Source organism: Myotis nattereri (assembly GCF_964212035.1).
Source record: "Myotis nattereri genome assembly, chromosome: 2".
Taxonomy (NCBI): Eukaryota; Metazoa; Chordata; class Mammalia; order Chiroptera; family Vespertilionidae; genus Myotis; species Myotis nattereri.
This window is the reverse complement of record NC_138076.1, coordinates 131,434,157-131,448,556: the sequence shown is the minus strand read 5'-3', so window position 1 is coordinate 131,448,556 and position 14,400 is coordinate 131,434,157.

Sequence of the window (14,400 nt, the reverse complement as noted above, 5' to 3'; positions counted from 1 at the left end):
TTGGAAGTTTCTTAAACAAATAATAAGCCTTAGCTCCCTGTGCAAGAATTACTAGACCAAATAATGAAGTCATGTTACGGCAATGGCTGTATTCCCAGTTAAGGAATATACATACGAACAGTCTCAGTTCTCATGATATACCTGTGCTTATATCACCTCTTCCCCAATAACATTTGTGGCAATTGCAACTTTAAATTTGATTAATGTCCAATAGGCTGCTCTGTGAGGGTAGTTCCATACTGACTTTGCTCACCATTTTATTCCTTGTACTGGTCACAGCACCTGGAACATAAAAGGTATTCAACTAATGTTTGTTAGTACTGAATGAAACCTTGGACATTAGCCTGGATGGAAGGAGGATGAATAAATTAGAGATTTTTTTTGTTTGTTTTGTTTTCAGTCCTTTGTTTAAAGTGGCTCCAGTAATGCTGAAGATCATACTTAGAAGGGAAAGGTAAGAAGTTCCACAGTGAGTTTTGTTACAAAGAGGAAATACACATCTGGAATTCAGGAGAGATAAAGCTAGGGCAATATATGCAATTCTATAAATTTTATTTATTCAGAATGATTTAAAAATCAAAGTCACATGGAGTTGTTGAATGACTATCATTGCTATAAATCTGACTTTACCAGATAAAAATCTTCTTGAAAAATGCATTTAGATTAAAAGTTTTCCTCGGTGTGTCAAGGGCCAAAACTAATTAAAACGTACTAGGTTGAAAAGACGATAATAAGTACAGCCACAGCACCTTCTGTGTGGCAGGCACTCTTCTAAATGCTTTACCTCCATTAACTCAGTAAACCTCATAATAACTCTATGAAGTAAGTGCTATAATCATCTCCATGTACTAACAAGAGACAAAGAATTTAGCAAAAGCTGCTCGCAACTACATGAAAAAACTACATTAACATAACTTTCTATTCTTGGAATTTCTTGCATAAGAAAATAAAGGTACAAAATATCAGTTTCAAAATTATCCTGAAAATGTCTTTATCTGAAAAAAAGATAATGCAATGGAAAACCAGATTGTTTATCAAAGGGTTGTGTGCTCATGGAGAGTCACTTAAAAACCCATGCCTTGCTGAGTTCACCAATCTTAAACCAGTATAGCACAACTTGGCCCCGTCGCCAGCAGGTCTCCACACTGACAAATCTCACCTTAAGTTAGTCCATCTACACTTTATACATATCCATCCTTAAAGACCCCTCTGAGTCACACTGAGATTATGTCAAGAGGGTGCTGTCCTTACTGCACTAAACAATAAACTTGGCTTTGTTTGACCAATAAGTTATTTACAGAACCAAAAAATTAATGCCTTGTCCCAATGCTTTGCTAATGTGTTCCATAATTTTGTGCAGAGAAGGAAGTAAGATAAGGATTTGCTATCCAAATGGACACCTACCTCACTTGAGTAAAGAAAATTAAGTTTTAAGAAAATTAGGGCAGACTCTTTGTATCTGTTTCAGAGTTCAGCATAACGTTAAACTGATTTAAATTTGAACCTAGACTAAAAATGACAGAAGTAAGACCCTCACATGAGAATCACCCAAAACACTGGCCAGGTGAGAATGAAGGTTAGCGTGGGGAAGATCCCAGGTACTGTCAGGCACAGAGATTAAAAGTAGTGACTTTGGATTCAGAAATGGGTTTAAGCTCTGGCTTCACTATTTACTAGTGATTTGACTTTGGGCAATTAACCTCCTGAACCTCAGAAGTTCACTTGTAAAATAGGAATAATGTTAATACCTGCATCATAGAGTTAATTTGAGGACTGAATGAGACAGTGTGTGACAAAAGTTTATCATGGTGCCATTGGTGCTATTTACTGCTATTATTATAATTCACTACAGGACTTTAGGGCATGGGAAAAGAGGAGATAAGATCAGTGCTATACTGATCTCTCTGAAGAATTCAGAGAGAAGAAACACAATATCTTACCAGCTGGAAATTCAGGATTGAAAGTTTCGGTAGTCCCCAGTACATTTCCAAGTAGATCGGTTACCAAAGCCAGAGGGGTAATTCCCTAGCTACGCTCTCCACGCTTAACATTTAAGCACTGTTTACCTCCCAAGAGGGTTGCCTAGGCAGGATTTAGGATTATATCAGAAACTTGACCTTAAAAGTTTAAGAATTTAGAACCCTGAGAGATGAAATCTGTCAATAAGAAACATCTAAGTGTTTTGATGAGGAAATTTAGGAGGTGAGAACTGTTGTCTTCTAGATGCTATCGCTCGATGCAAAAGAACATGAGCTCACTGAGCCCAAGGTTGTTCTTTTCTAAACTTGCTTACTCATCAGCCAAGTAGGTCTTGTCTATAAGGATGGAGAGGAGGTACTAATTGTACTTATTGCAAACCACAGCAGTTTTGCCTGGCTTTCAAAGATGAATAATCTTGGGGAAGAAGGCCATTTTTCTTGTTATTTGTCAAACAATAGAGCTAGAGTCTATTTTGTATTTACCATGTGCTCCTAGGGGCTGCTGCTTTGTGTGCGTTTCTTCATTTACTCCTTCTCACAAAACTTTCCGGCTATTACTTCCCCCGAGTAATAGCAAACTCCTATTTGATTTACTTGTGTTTTCTTAAGTACTCACCGATTTGTGGAAGAATCCTGAGGTCAAGAAAATTCCATGCTCTGTAAGCAGATGGGAGAGATGTGGTGTGGTTTTGGACTGCATTTGCAAACAGAGAAGCATACAGAGGATCAACAATAATACATTCAAAACAGAAGTAGCAGGACAGAGGGATGGCAGGTTGAACAGGAAGGGCTAACAATCTCTATCTCAACTGTGGCCTTAAGTGGCAACTACACATTCAGGAAAGGGTGTCTGAGTATAAACACAGAGTCTTAAGGATGATTTTGAGATTATAAGACTGGAAAAGGGAGACTTGGGCAATTTCCCAGGCCATACATGAATACTTGGGATAAGGTTAAAAGTTGTAAAATGATACTGTATGTATATTTTTCACACCCACCTCCAATTTTATTTTGTGTGACTTGATTTTTAAGTTAACTATCTCAAGATGCAATCCACAGAGGATTTCATAATTCTAATTCCATCTCTTATCTCTTTATAAGAGATAGGAGATGATTTATTTCTGTGCTAATTCATATCAACACTTTCTCAGAAGGAGTCAAAATACAAATAAAAGTTCTTCAAAGGTAGCCCCAGGCAATAGGTGAACCATGCCAGTGTTGTGAGATAAACATAAATCCTTTCAGAAATGTTATAACTTGTTGAACTGTGAATTTCTAAGTTTCAGCTTAAAGAATTCATTAAGCAATTTTAATAAAGGAACACCACCTTAGGAAAAACACAATTTGCCAAATTCACCTCCTACCTTCTTCAATACAGCTTTGCAAACATTCCAGCTTAAAGAAACTAGAGGAGGAAGAGATTGTTAGATGGAAGGTCTTAGAAAGTAGGAGGGATTTGAATTTTGTCTTGGATGTGTGAGTGGGAAGGAATGGGGGTTTGGAGTAGGTAGAATGGTTAATAGGCTATTTTGATTGAAGTGGGAATTATGGCTATTGGGCCCCCGACAGGTGCAGTGCTATAAACTTGCTGCTTTGCCTTCTAAAGAGGGCCATTAAAATTGGGTAGAGGAATAATTTCCTTTGCTGTTACCTCTGCCCTCTAGACACACTCTTCATCTTTCTTTTTCTGCTTTCCTCCCTGGAAGACAAGCCAGTGGAGACTACAATATCAAGGGTCTTCCTTACCTTCTGGGTTGGTCAATGAGGTGGCTTGCAAGAGATCCAAGGGAGGGTGGTGGGTGATAGGAGGGAACTTATTTTTCAGGCTCCCTTCTTGCAGGGTCAGCTTGGGTCTCTACTACCCACAAGAATTTCACAACTTCTCTAGGTCTTTGGGTTCTGATAACATCTTCCTCTCCTCTTCTGGTTGGGTTTAGGGTGTGGGGAGAGAAGCCAGCTTGGGTACTGCCTTATTCTTACTCTGCACACCTTTGCAAAGAGTCTTTTTATTAGTTTCCTCAAGTTTTTGTAAGATAAGTATGCTCTCTGTTCTCTGCTAAGTCCTCTATCAGAGAAGCACTGGGCATCTGCTCACCTGGATCCCAGAAGGGGCACTATGTTTATGCTCTGGGGTCCCACACTTCCGGTCAAGGTTTATCGGAAGGATGTTTGGAGCCCTAACCCAAATTAGGGCCATCAGGTGTTCTTTTTGGGAGTCTGCATTAAGAAGCTCTCCCTGTGGACTGAAGAGATGAACTCAGGAATGTGGTGTGTCATTTTTGCCCACTGAGTGGCCTCAGAAGTGAGTGGTTTGTAGAGAAATTCGCCTGTTGATGTTGTTGCTTTCAGAAAGGTTTTTCAGTCCCTCCTGAGGGCCAGGTAAATTCTTGTCCTCAGGTCCCATGAGATAACTCTGTTTTCTTCAGTAAACACCAGACTCACAAACACACATTTTTTTTTGTCAGTTTAAGCACATTTGAGCTATTTTTTATTACTTGCAGAAAAGAGATGTAACTAATAAAGTACTTAGTGTGTGTGCGCCAGACTTCACGTGACTTTTCTTGTTTAATCCTCTCAACCACTCTGAGAAGCAGTTTTCTTGTGACCCAGATCTCTCTTGGCTTAAAAGTTCCTTCCCTGTAAGTGTCCCTTCATTTTTTCTGGGTGTCCCCAAAGGGGTGCCTCATTCTTTCCCATAAACCAATCTGTTGGGCTCGGTCACCACACAGTCTGTTCTATTCTTTTTTTTCTTTTTTCATTCACAGATGTCACTGAACACTGGGAAAATGACAATACCTACATTCAGGATCTTTCCTGTGGATGCTACAAAGTGTCTGGTCCTTGAGGGAGGGGGTAGGGTGCTTAAACATCTCTGAATTTGCTGAAGAGATAGAGTGGATATCTCTTCTCCCTCTGTGTCAACTCAGCCCTTTAGCAGCTCTTCATGTGGCCAGAGACTCATCAAGCCTCCTGATGAGATCTGTGAACTAATAGTAGAGCTCTCGAACTGCACATTACCGCACAGAAGTGTACCATAACGGTTACAGGGCTGGTGATATTCCTGGCACTTGGGACAACCTGGCGGGGTGAATGGAGCCCTAGCACTGGCATTTAACCTGAGCAGTTTTGTTTTTTCTTAATTAATGCTCACCTGAGGATATTTTTTCCCCACTGATTTTTAAAGAGTGGAAGGAAGGGGGAAAGACAGAGAAACATTGATGTGAGAGAGACACATCAATTAGTTGCCTCCCGCATGTACCCCAACCTGGGCCAGGGATCAAGCCTGCAACTGAGGTACCTGCCCTTGACCGGAATCAAACCTGCAATCCTTCAGTCCATGTGCCAACGATCTAACCACTGAGAAAAACAGGCTAGGGATAATCTTGAGCAGTCTCATTTCAGGAACCCCAGTGTATTAACTTCTGAAAACATCATGTCCTGAATCTAGCCATCCACATGAACCCCCTTTCCTGTGCCAACCACAAGGGTATACAAATCCAATTTGGACCAGATCAACAATAGACATTGTGCATTACTGGCATGCTTGCTTTTCCTGTTTTCTGGTCTCTCTTTTTTGTTAGAAAACAAAACTTGCAAGCAAAGCAAGAAGCAGAGTTGTGGGGGGTGTGTACGTGAATGTGAGTGAATGGGTGAATTCTTAGAGAATAAGAAGTATGTTGTCTCTACTCTCATTGGCCAGCCCAAATGTCCTATTATATATAGCATCCCACTCTGGCCAATGAGGGAAGTCATTTAGAGTTAGGTCAGTTACCCGAGGTCCCATACTAAGGAACAGAGCTGAGATTCCAATCCAGGCCTGTCTGGCTCCAGGGACACACGCCCGATTCCTCCCTACTGCCACATGCCTTCTTCCCAACGTTCCACCAGTAGGATTAAGACCCTCTAATCTCCAGGTAGAGAACAAGTTCTGAGGCAGCAATGGAGGTGCATCTCTCAGAACTGTCTTCAAGAGGGAAGTACCACAAGGAATGCACGCAGGCAACAGCCTCCAGCTGCAGCAACCTGCGGGGTGGGAAGCCATGTTTGAGGCAAGTTCCAGCATGGCGTGAGTGCTAGAGCCTGGCCATTTCTGTTCAACCTGGGACTCCTTTATAGAAAATCTATGAGCTAGAGCTCCCCAATGGGCTGGCCAGGGTGGTCTCAGAGCCTCAGCCTGAGGCTCTTCCTACCCAGTTCTCTGTTCTTCCTTCTCTCATAATGTCAGACACACACTCATAGGTGTGGTCTAAAGGCTCACCTGCTAGCTCCTGATCCCTCATCCCTTTATCATTAGTACGCATGGCCCCTAATAGATCTCTCTTACACTCTTAACTCTCTCCAGTTCCCTGTTCCCTGGCATACGATCCCCGAGAGACTTGCCATCTCACATAATTCTTTTATTCCTCATACCACTCGGTACAGTATTTTGTGCAGAATGAATTTCTTGACTTTTTTTTGGAACAGGCGATTTTACATGGTGCAAATGAGTAGTTTCAATGTCTTCTTATACTAGTTCTTGAAAAACTCAGTGTGATACAGGTCAAGGGTGGCTTTAGAGCATGAGACTCACCCACAGACTTTGTTTAAATGAGGATTTCTGGGTCCTCTGCTCAAAGATTCTGATTCAGAGGCAAAACGGACACTTTATTTTTAGTGAGCCTCCCCAGTGGATTCTGAGCCAGGGGTCCTCAGACCCAACTTGAGAAGCACAGCCTTTGAGATAGACTCTTCAGCTCCAAATGTCTCCCCTTCCCCCATCACGTTTGGTGGTGTGGTGTGGTTGGATGTCCCTGTGAATTTGGGAGAATCTTGGCATATTCTAGGATCAGGATTTTTCTTTCTCCTAGATATGTTACAGGCTGCATTTAAAAATGAATTGGGCTACAAGGGTAGGGTGTAAAGATATTCTTGAACTTATAAGAAACATAAATTGGTGGTATTACCAGCTGGCATCTGGATGTGGCCTGGGATTATAAACGGTAAGCAGTTAGCCTCAGGCTACCATGCAGATTGCTAGCGTGTGAGTCATTATTGCTATAGTAGTTCAGTTTAGTCCAGCCCCGTTCCTTTGTCATCCCATCAGAATGGCTTCCATTCATCTCTTAACCTTCTTCAAGGGTAATCTTCAAACATCACTTTCTGATTTCTTCCAAATACACATCTACTTTTAACATCTTATTACTGCTGGTACTTCATTCAAGGGTATGTGTTATTTTTACATTGCTTGCTTTATCTTCTTTTCCCCTCATTTGCCTGAAAATTATTTGGAAGCAAAGTCAATTTCTTTTCATCTCTCCATTCCAATGCCTACCCCAGTACCTAGAATATGTTAGGAGCTCAAGGGATGGGCTGAAGGAAATGGATGGGCAGATAAATGGAAACAAAGGAGAATGGGAGGGTGGAAGTACAAATAAACTAAAGGTGACCAGATGCCTTTGCTTCAGTGCTTCACTTCACTGGGCTACCCACACCCACGTCCAATATCACTTTAGCTTAAAAATAAAAGATTATGTCACAGAAATATATATTTATTTTCTTTATTGTTTCAACTGATTCAAATTTACTTCAAGTGAATTAATATATTTATGAGAATATTCTTTAAAAGGTAAAATCAAATAAAAAGTTTAGTCAAGATAATTTAGATTACAGGAGGAAGTATGAGGTAGTGGACTCTAGAATCAATTGGTCTGAGGTTAAAAATCCCACTTTGTTATTTAATGATTATGTACTTTGAGCATCTTATATAAAATGGGATCACTAATACTTTTACCATAGCAATTGTATAAACCCTAGCCAAATGCCTGACATATGGTAAGAGCTCAACAAATATTAATTTTCTTCTTCCTCTTTTGCCAAACTTTAATAGAATCCTTGTAGATATAGACCAAACCCACGTCATCATTTTTAAAAATTTCTAAATGCATATACATATAGTCAGTACATGTTGGATGAATGAGAAAATTATTTTATGGTTCTGGCTTATCTCAAATTCCAATTTTAGTTCACTTCAGAGTTAGAAAGTGAATTTAAAAGCATAGCAACATGACTCAAAAGATTAAGATTTTTCTATCCAGAAATCTTGATTTAAGTCTTCAGTGGTTGACTTTTGAGAAGAGTGCAAACGTTGGCATTATCTTCTTTATTAGCAATTTGTAAAGAACTGGGATCACACAGCTGTGTGCAGCTCAAAGATGTACCAAGCAAAGAATAAAGTTCTTGCCCACGCAAACTCAAGGCAAAAACCCACGAGCTGTCTTACATTATTCTGACAGCCCGAGCACGCTTTCTTATTTTTCTCATAAAGCAACTTGACAAAATTATGAAAATTTTCCACTTTGTAGAAAATCTTTACTCTGTGGGGTTGTTAAAGCTGATAATGTATTTGTTTTAGGAGAGACTAAAGACTCAGAGTTACAGAAATTTACAGATCTCACTCTACCAATTCAGCAAGTGGATATTCCTTTTTTAAGCCTTCAAGTGACCAGTGATATGATCTGGACTGGGCCCATTCACGCCCCTCTCCAAGATGCATTTCACAGGGTACAAGTACTTTGTACTCACAATTGCTGTGCACTCAGCTGTGGTCCATGTCAAAATGGGCCAGTCCTCTTCCACACCCAGCAGGAGCTCACCTCTTATTTGGAATGAAATGCAATGGGCAAAGGGGATTTATTAGAGGTCATTCTGCTCCCAGCTCCATTTACTGGAATCCACCAGCACAGAACAGATGAGATGAGGAGATTGAGAGAGAAAGGGGGGGGGGAGAGGGAGAGGGAGAGGGAGAGGGAGAGGGAGAGGGAGAGGGAGAGGGAGAGGGAGAGGGAGAGAGAGAGAGAGAGAGAGAGAGAGAGAGAGAGAGAGAGAGAGACCAAGCTGAAGAAATATAATCTCAGTAACGCTAGGTACTAGGCAAAGACCAAGGAATCTCATCTATTGAGCATTAATTTTGTGAGAGGAAATTATTATGTATCTGTATGTCTATTTTATTTGTAGCCTCTTTACAACAGGAATATAAAGCTGCTTATGAGAAAACACATAGGTTAAGTGGGGATTCTATACAACAGAAAATAAAGATGAAGCCAGAAGAAGCGGGTATGCAGAGTGTACAAGTTGTGGTCCCCTTGCTAGCAGTGGGCTGTAAAGTCAGTTTGGAAATTCCTTTCAGCCAATGAGTGGTCACTATAGACATAGTTGTCTCAGTGTCCAAAAGGCAAAAGCAAACCTGCTGCTCTGAAACACATAATTCCTGGTATTGAGACTCAAGGGAGATATCCCCCCCCCCCCCAACAAGTTTGTAAGGGGCGGGGAGTTCTAGTGTATTATACAACAACCCAGAAATTCTTGAACGTGACCCTATCAATACTCGGAGCTCATTCTTCAGGACCCTAGATACACAAAGAAAAAAAAGCAGAATGGGAATCAACTTGTTACTTGTTTAAAGATGCTCACCACGCAATGTTCCCACACACCAAGGCCGTCTGGTAAAAACCACTTTGGCCATAAAGTTAAGGCTTGAAGCAGAGGTCAGGTCTCTACTCTCCTCCTGAAAGTGCACATGTAGTGTCTCTATAAAAGGGAGTCAGGTTCCCCCAAATTTTCTGAGTCTCCTCCCCTCCCCTACTACAGGGAGTGTGAGAAAGAACAGGGCAGAGCTAACCTTGGAAGTAGGATGATGTTAGTGGTGGAATAAACCACCCAAAGGTAGAGGCATAAAACAATAACAGTCTCTCATTACTATTACTTCTCATAGTTCTGAGGGTTGACTGGGCTCAGCTAGGCAGTTCCCACTCAGGGTTTCTGACGCTGTTTCAGTCAGGTGGTGGCTGGGGCTGAAATCATCTCAGAGGCGTCCTCACACACACACACGTGTGGCTGATGTTGGCCATCATTTGAGACTGTGGCTGGGATTGCCAGCTGGGACACCTACACCAGGCTTCTCCATGTGCACTGGACATATTAGAGCATGACAGCTGGATCCAAGAGCAAGTGCTCCAACAGATAGACAGGAATGGGGAGATGGAGAGAGAGAGATGATTAGAGATGGGATGAGGGAAAGAGGGAAATCAAGTGTGACTTCTAAGTTTGGCCTGAGAAACTTCAGGGATGAAGTTGGCATCAACTGAGATGACTATGGATGGGGGAAAAATCTGGAGCTTACTTTTGGAAATGTTGATTTCCAGATGTCTATTAGACATCAAACTACAGATGTCAAGTAAGCCTTGGGTGTACAAACCTGGAGTTCAGGAAAGGAGTCTGGGCTGAAAATATCCATTTGTATGTGATTGTATAGAGATTTGTACTTCAGGTCATAATGAGATCACTGAGGAAATGAATAAAAATACAGAAGAAAATCAAGAATTAAGGCACCCCAGCATTAAGAGGCTGAGAAGGAGTAGCAAATAAAATTCAATAAAACCCAAGCGTGTGTGGTGTCTGGGAAGCAAGTGAAGAAAGTGTGTCCTGGAGGAAAGAGTCATCAACTGTCCAATGCGGTCACTCAGTCCAGTAAGATGAGGATCCAGGATCTGACCACTGGGTTAAGCAACATGGAGGGCATTAATTTTTCTTGACAAGAACTGTTTAGATAGAATCATAGGACTGAAAGGCTGAATGCAGTGCCTTTGAGAGAGAATGTGAAAGGAATTGGAGATAGTAAAGTTATCTCTTTGAGGAATTTGGCTGCAAAGTAGCAAAAGAGTGGTGTGGTAACTAGTGAGTTCAAGAGAAGGTTTATGTGCCCATCGGAATAGACAGTAAAAAAATAAAAGGCTGGTGGTTAAGAGAGAGGTGGCAAGTTGCCGAAGCAATTTCCTTGCATAGGTGAGGGGACCTGGGGTCTGGGACACAGGGCGTTAGTAGAAACACATATAATTCCCTGGCAGGAAGGCCAGAGTATATGGGTGCAGGTACTGGCAAGTTCATGTGGTGATGAGGGGACAGTTAAAATTCTCTTCTGATTCAGTTTTTCCAGTGAAGAAGGAAGCAAGGTCATCAGCTGAGAGTGAGAATGAGGGAGGATGGATTGGAGATTTGAGCAGAGGAAAAGCTGTAGAATAGGCACTTTACAGCGTGGGAGAGTGAATGGATTGGCGAAGCACCCTCAGCATCATGGGGCCCGAGGGTTGTCATCTCCCATTCAAAGTGAGGTCAGTCACTGTGATGTTTTCTCCATCCACGTCAAGCATAGGTGCGAGTAGGCAGAGGCAGATTTAACCAGGGCATTATGAAATGAGAGATGGGGATACGAGCAAAGGGGTGATTATAATGACTGGCTAAGGAATTTAAGCTGAATAAGGAAGGAACGTGAGGCCATGTCCAGAGGGTGAAAGACAATATGTTTGTAGGATCATTGAATGTCTCAGTGGGCAAGGAACAGAAGAGCGTCTTATTTGAGGTCTAACTTTTATACTGGTTACTTTGTCCCCTAGGAAAATCCAGTTTTATGACTGTACCAATCAGGTAATCGATTCTTACTCCTTTGGGTTGGAAATTTTTTTAGGGAAAAACAGAAGCAAGCTTGGAGTGAGAGGAAGACAGAAGTACCACCCTTGCCAGGAATGTTCACAAAAATTAGACAAGGCAATAAATAAAGTACTTTGTGCAATAAATGCAGTCAGGAGTTTCACAGAGTCCTTTTCGTTATAATAGCCTTCATAGAAGGTTTCTGGCTTCCTATGGCAAGGAACGGTGCTGACATTTGATATTGTCTTGCGGTTGTCCCACGGAGCGTGGGAACAACACCCCCTACCCCAAAATGTATCTGGATGTCGACAGTTGAACGCCCAGAGAATGTGAAGAGATATGACTCACATCAAGGCTTTCTGGGGAAAACTGTGCTGTCACCCAAGCTGGGCTGAAAATGCTGGAGAGAAGGGGAGGGGGGTGGCTTGTGTGTGTGCATGGTTAGGAGGTAGGGTTGGCATGCGGTGAACTTCCTCACTGGCAGCAAGAGAAGGAAGGCACTGGCTTCCATATAGGCTTGCTCAGATGTGGAGCAGAAAGGAGGAAGGGGGAGGGGTGGGACCTAAAAGATGTCAGCTGTCACACATCAAAAGCGGGGCCCGAGCCTTCATTACAAATATATGCCGCAGGTCTGTTAGGCAACAACTGGAGTGCGGCACTGAAAATCCTGCGCGTTGGAGTCAGGATGGCATCCAAACTCTAGCCCTTTAGCTACGTGATTCTTATCAACTCTTTGACCTTAGGCAAACTGCTTCGTTTCTTTGCTGCATTTATCAGTTTCCTCAGCGGGAAAAAGGCCACAAATGTAGGTAACTCCTGCGTTGTTGTGAGGCTTAATAATGTTGGTAAGCTGTTTCACACAGCTTTGCGATTTAGCACGCCACATGCCAATTTCTGAAAGTTCCGTGACTGACATTTCTATTTCAGACTGATGTTCATGGTGGAAGCATGTCGTGTTTCCAATGGCTCTGCATATGTTATTTTTCAAATAATTTATTTTTTTTAATTTTGAAAGCATTACCTAATACTAAAAACTAACTTTTACCTTTGTGTTCTGTTCTGTTTAAGCTTCTCTAATAGTTCATAGTTAGAAAACAAAACTAAAAAATCAGGGAAGAATCTTGGGTGAATCAGTTTGTGAAGTCAAAGGTTCTTTTAATTTAGATATTATTATTATTAATTATCTTTGAAGTTTTTTTTTCATAGATGCTCTTGTCATAGAATATATTTAGTTGATTTTGTGAAAGTAAAAGCATGACTTTCACATTGTGTATTGGCATCTACTATATACTCAACATTCATTCATTCATTCATTCATTCGTTCGTTTGTTTGTTCATTTGTTCATTCATCCATTCATTCAATGTATGGAGCACCAACCTTGTTTGAAGCATTGGGACAGGCCCCAAGGATTATGCTGTGTGAATGGGCACATACCAATTCTCCTCTCATGGGACTTGGAGGTCTAGATAATCCTATACTAACAATCATGGCTTATAGGTGCAAAAGACAGAAACCAACTTTGGCTACCATAGGAGGAAGAGGCAGTTTTGGAATGATGCTGCATACCCCGTGGATACCATAGGAAACTGGAGAGCCATCTCACTTAGAAAATGGAGTGTTGCTAAGGGAGCCTGGGCCCCTGAACCAGGAGAAAGCCCGGTCAGGGCATTCCGGCTGTCCACACTGAGTCCTCTACAGAATCACTGCCACCGGGAAACGACAGTGCAGGCCCTGCACCGCTACCACTGTGGCCACGAGCCCTAAGCTGCCTTGCTTCTTCATGGCACTTGTTCTATATTCATCCATGAGCAGCAGCAGCCAATTGGCTGAGCCCACAGCCTTATGCACACAGCCTTGCTGTGGGATTGAGGTTAAAGGAGGATCTTTTTGTTTTCTGCGCTGGAAGGTAGGAAATGCTGGACAGTCAACCAACCAGCCAAATCGAATTAGTATCCATAACACGCACAAAGGAAAAATAATAACGAATGTGAAGTGCTGTCAAGGGGCACCGGCAACAAAACACAGTATTTTGGTGCTTCACAGTCTTCCCTGGGGCTTGAACTGCGGCTGGCACTGCCTCTTGGGACGGCAGCTTCAACCAGACAGTGTTTCCAGCCGTCTTTCCTGTGCCTCCTTCCCCAGGTGGCCATCTCACATCTGGACTCACATCTAGCCACTCTCTCGGACTTAAATTCACCTGTTTTATGTATCACAACTGCAAATGGAAAGGCAGCAGCACTGGCCATGCACAGAAGGTAAAAGCTGAATAACTACAATGAAACGAAACAAAGTTCTGATCTAGCTAGCTACTTTGCCCAAGGTCCTGGGGCTGTGGTCTACTGTTAGCAAGTGTTAGCTATTGAAAACAAAGTAGCACCAAACAGAGACTTTATACTCATCCTTATCAGAAAAATTAAAAGAGGATGGGAGACGGACAGATTTTCAAAATTTGTATTTTAGTGCTTTTTAAAATGCTCTCTGGGCACAATTTAAAATGAACTTTTATAACATTGGTAGTACCTGTTTACGCTTAGAGTGATAAATATTAGAAAGTGTGTGGGCTAAAAAATGGGCAGAATTTGAGTTTGAATTCCACCTCCCACACTTGTGAGCTCTGATGTTACGCACATTATATAACCTCTCTGAGCCTCAGTATACCCATCTGTAAAACGGGTGCAATACCATTTTTTCCTCGTGTGTTAAATAGATCACTGTGCCCCATACTGTCTTGTGCACATGAATCACCTAAGGATCTTGTCAAAATGTACATTCTGATCGAGTAGATCTGGGGGAGGCCTGAGATTCTGCATTTCTAATAAAACCCCAGGTGATGCTGATGCTGTCATTTTGTGGACCATATTTAAGTAGCAAGGTTACCATTCTGTGCTGTCAGTATGGTAGTCACCAGCCACAGGTAACTATGATGCCCTTGAAAAGGGGGCTTGTGCACCTAAAAAA